The sequence below is a fragment of the Heterocephalus glaber genome, unplaced genomic scaffold (assembly GCF_053883595.1).
Source record: "Heterocephalus glaber isolate CG9 unplaced genomic scaffold, H.glaber_assembly_v1.0 deba00001569, whole genome shotgun sequence".
Classification (NCBI taxonomy): domain Eukaryota; kingdom Metazoa; phylum Chordata; class Mammalia; order Rodentia; family Bathyergidae; genus Heterocephalus; species Heterocephalus glaber.
Genome location: NW_028258354.1, coordinates 10,283,529 through 10,288,073, shown reverse-complemented (window position 1 = coordinate 10,288,073; position 4,545 = coordinate 10,283,529). Strand labels below are relative to the sequence as shown.

General features: G+C 45.5%; 1 pseudogene; it reads left to right on the top strand.

The window, feature by feature from the left end:
- The first annotated feature begins 2,665 nt into the window (after positions 1 to 2,665).
- On the top strand, positions 2,666 to 4,188 carry LOC101709334 (glycylpeptide N-tetradecanoyltransferase 1 pseudogene; annotated as a pseudogene).
- The last annotated feature ends 357 nt before the right edge of the window (positions 4,189 to 4,545 follow it).

Genomic DNA, 4,545 nt, shown 5'->3' with positions numbered 1-4,545 from the left:
TTCTGTAGGAGGCCCTTCTCCAGCATGGGTTCCAGGGATTCTCTTCTCAAATGAAAAGTTTACACTTTTGTTCCCTTGTGTCTGCAATGTGTGAGGTCTTGTTGTTTCCTGAGATGCCCTCACAGCATCTTTCTTCTTGTTCTAAAACTACTTGTTTATTTTTCAATTGTACTAATCTCTTTAGCAGCCACACTTTTTTTGGCGCCAACTTTACACATACTTCCTTCTAGGCCAAAATTTAAATTTTGCATAATTTCTTGTTCTGCTTTTTGCCCCTGATTCTCACTATAAACCTGACTAAAAGCAACCAATAGTACCAATGCCACAGAACAAATGTTAGGATGTCTTGAAATTTCATCTACCAAAATAAGTACTTCTCTGCCCTTAATCTCAGCCTCCTAAAATTTCCAGGACATGAACAAAATATAGACAAATTTTCTGCCAGAGTGTAACATGTTGACCTCTAGATAAAATGCGAGTGGAACTCTCGTTCCCAACTGAAACCTTTGGGCCTGGGGTTTCCAAATATTTCCAAACTCCTCCCACAAACCAGTCCCAAAGGATTCCAAACCACATAGTCAGGAATAGTCACAGCAAGGACCCCAATTTTCTGGTGCTAATTTTCTGTATTAATTAGCTTTCCTGTTGCTAAGACATAATACCTGACATTCACAACTTAAAGAAGAAAAAAACAGTAAAGTTATATTGTATATTCTGACAACACACTGTGAACTTTTATCCCAGTGTCTGTATGAAACAATAATCTATTTGGGTCATACATAGATAGTCCTAGTAACTATTGTATCTCCAGAACATAGCAGAAAAACTGGCATATAGTAGCCACTCTAAATATTGATTCCATTCTTAATACTCTATCATAATGCTGTCCACCACACTGGTAGTCTTGAATGAAAAGTACACATCAAATCCTGATGCAGTGCCTTGTAACTTCTCTGCCAACCCAAGGTTGGGATGCTCTTCAAATAGATGTTTGGCATTTCTAAGATTCACATGATTCTGATGGCAAGAAGAAGCAGGTTTCCTGCCAAAGCCCAATTTATATTTTCTTAGAAATATGCTAGCTCTCTCTCTCTCTCCCTCCCTCTCTGTCTCTATCTGTCTCTGTCCTCCTCCTCTCCTCTCCTCTCCCCTCTCATAATGCTCAATTTAAAAGTCTCATGACTCTCTGAACCATGAAAGAATGAATTGTTAACATTTTTCACAAGTAACCTTCATGAATTTGAACATTTTTTCCTCTTGCCCTCCATAACTTCCACTGAGACTCCAACAGATGCCTATCAATGAAGAACATCCATTTGATTATCATTAGTTGTTCTTCTATTGGCTGAGCCAAGAGCATCGACAGAACCCAGTCTTTTCAGCAGCTGGGGCAGCAACTACCTCCCTTCCTATCCCATGCCACAGCAGTCCCAGGAGAGTCAAACCAATGATAAAGTTTCCACTGGCGAACCATAATGGTCAGTTAGTGAGATGACATAGATCTCTGCCCTGCTATAGTCAGCTCAGTTTGATGAAGAACTTGACCTCAGCTCCAAAAGCCAGGAACCAAGGAACCATGCAGTATGCAAGAATACATTTGTTAGGTCTTAGGATCTGTAGAATGGCACATCTGAGAGCTTATTTAACCACTAACCAAGAGGGACATTTTGAGGAAACTTTAGGGTCTTGGAAAACCACTATACAGATTTTTAAGTGAAGGCAGTAACAGTAAATGGGGTTGAGAAATAGTGTTAAGCTTAGCAGTAAACATCTACTTGGTTCTTTGAGCCTTATTTTTTCCTTATAAGTGTATAAAACTTAGAATCTACAAAAAGCGTTTAATAAACAAAACCCTTGTCTCTCAAACATAACTAATTCTAATGTCTTTTTTCCAAAACACTTTTTAAGACTGGCCTAGAAAAATTCTGTAGGGGTCCCAACATGTCTCTTTGTAAATGAAAATATGGCTAATGGGAGTTTTGTGTTGTACGTGAGCAGTTACAGTGGGCCAGAAGACCAAAAAGGAAAGTTCCGATTGTATAAGGACTCCAGGCTCAATGGGTACAATGATCAGAGCTCCAGGTCTCAGAAACTTGAAGGGTCTTGTCTCATTTCTGGAACCTGAACTTTGTTCTTGGGGTGCTCCTGTAGTAGTCTGGCAACTAGTTAAGAAACTGAGGGGCCAGGGATTTAGCTCAGTGTTTCCACTGCCTGCCTCACAAGCACAAGGTCCCAAGTTGGATCACTGGTACCAAAAACAAAAACAAAAACAGAGCACCAAGGAGCAGAGCTGCCTCCAGCACAGAGGAGGTGAAACTTCCAGACCACTGTACCACCGCCCCCAGCACCGAGATGAGCCATGCCTGCAGCAGCAGCACACCCCACCTGCCCCCCTACCAAGTTGAAATGAGAAGACACATAAACAAGTCTCAAACCAGACTTCCAGATCACCTAAATCAACCCCAAAGGGAAACAAGATGGAACAATCTGATACTCAACCATCTGGACTCCCTGAACTGGCAATGAAAGAGGATCTGGAAAAAATGAAATCAGAAATAATTTCTCAGATAAGAGCACAGATTGGGCCCATAGTGCAAGACACAATTAATAAATCTAGAGAAGACACGGATTAAAAAATAGAGGAGCTCGGTGCTGGCAGCTCAAGATGGCAAACGACAGTGAGACAGCAATGAAACCGCCGGCACCTCCGCAGCTGCACATGATGGAAGGCAATGGGAACAGTCATGAGCACTGCAGCAATTGCGAGAACGAGGAGGACAACAGCTACTTCTGGGGTGGTTTGAGTCCAGCCAATGACACTGGAGCCAAAAAGAAGAAAAAGAAACAAAAAAAGAAGAAAGAAAAAGGCAGCGAGACAGACCCAGCCCAGGATCAGCCTGTGAAGATGAACTCTTTGCCAGCAGAGAGGATCCAGGAAATACAGAAGGCCATTGAGCTGTTTTCTGTGGGCCAGGGACCTGCCAAAACCATGGAGGAGGCTAGCCAACGGAGCTACCAGTTCTGGGATACGCAGCCTGTCCCCAAACTGGGTGAAGTGGTGAACACTCACAGCCCTGTGGAGCCTGACAAGGACAATATCCGCCAGGAGCCTTACATCCTGCCTCAGGGTTACACCTGGAGCGCCTTGGACCTGGGTGACCGGGGCATGCTGAAAGAACTATACACCCTGCTGAACAAAAACTATGTGGAAGATGATGACAACATGTTCCGATTTGATTACTCCCCAGAGTTTCTCCTGTGGGCTCTGCAGCCGCCTGGCTGGCTTCCCCAGTGGCACTGTGGGGTTCGAGTGGTCTCAAGGAGAAAACTGATTGGCTTCATTAGTGCCATCCCAGCAAGCATCCACATCTATGACACAGAGAAGAAGATGGTGGAGATCAACTTCCTGTGTGTCCACAAGAAGCTTCGCTCCAAGAGAGTGGCGCCGGTCCTGATCCGAGAGATAACGCGGCAGGTGCACCTGGAGGGCGTCTTCCAAGCTGTGTACACTGCTGGGGTGGTGTTGCCAAAGCCCGTGGGCACCTGAGGGTACTGGCATCAGTAGCTCAACCCCCGGAAGCTGATTGAGGTGAAGTTCTCCCACCTGAGCAGGAACATGACCATGCAGAGCACCATGAAGCTCTACCAACTGCCGGCGTCTCCCAAGACAGCCGGGCTGCGACCAATGGAGAAGAAGGACACTCCGGTAGTGCACCAGCTGCTCACCAGATACCTGAAGCAATTCCACCTCATGCCAGTCATGAGCCAGGAAGAGGTGGAGCACTGGTTCTACCCCCAGGAGAATATCATCAACACCTTCGTGGTGGAGAATGCAAACGGCGAGGTGACAGATTTCCTGAGCTTTTATACGCTGCCCTCCACCATCATGAACCACCCGACCCACAAGAGTCTGAACGCTTTCTACAACATCCACACCCAGACCCTTCTTCTAGACCTCAGGAGTGATGCCCTTGTTCTTGCCAAAATGAAAGGGTTCGAGGTGTTCAATGCACTGGATCTCATGGAGAACAAGACCTTCCTGGAGAAGCTCAAGTTCAGCATGGGGGACAGCAACTTGCAGTATTACCTGTACAACTGGAAGTGCCCCAGCATGGGTGCCGAGAAGGTTGGGCTTGTGTTACAGTAAACAGTTGTGCGTGAGATTCTGGATAAAACCACTGAGGATTCCAGCCAGCAATGGAACCCAGCCTCTGTCAGTCCAGTGTCACAGGCCTGAGAGTCCCCGGAAGGGAGCAGAGCCGAATCGACTTTACACACCGCCAGCGGGCTCAGTGACTGCTGCTGTGGCATGGGCTGCCTGATGTCACCTCCAGCCGTGTCTGGTCTCTGTTTGCCAGTTAATCACATCCTCATGTAGCTGTGATCAAGGGAATGTAACTGCTGAAACTAGCTTGTGATTGGCGTATTATGGAGTTAACGGGTGAATAATGAAAGTATATATATTATATATATAAATATTTTAAATATCTTTCATGTTCCACATGTATGAGGATGTTTGGGCTCTAATGAAAGGCTGACTCCCAT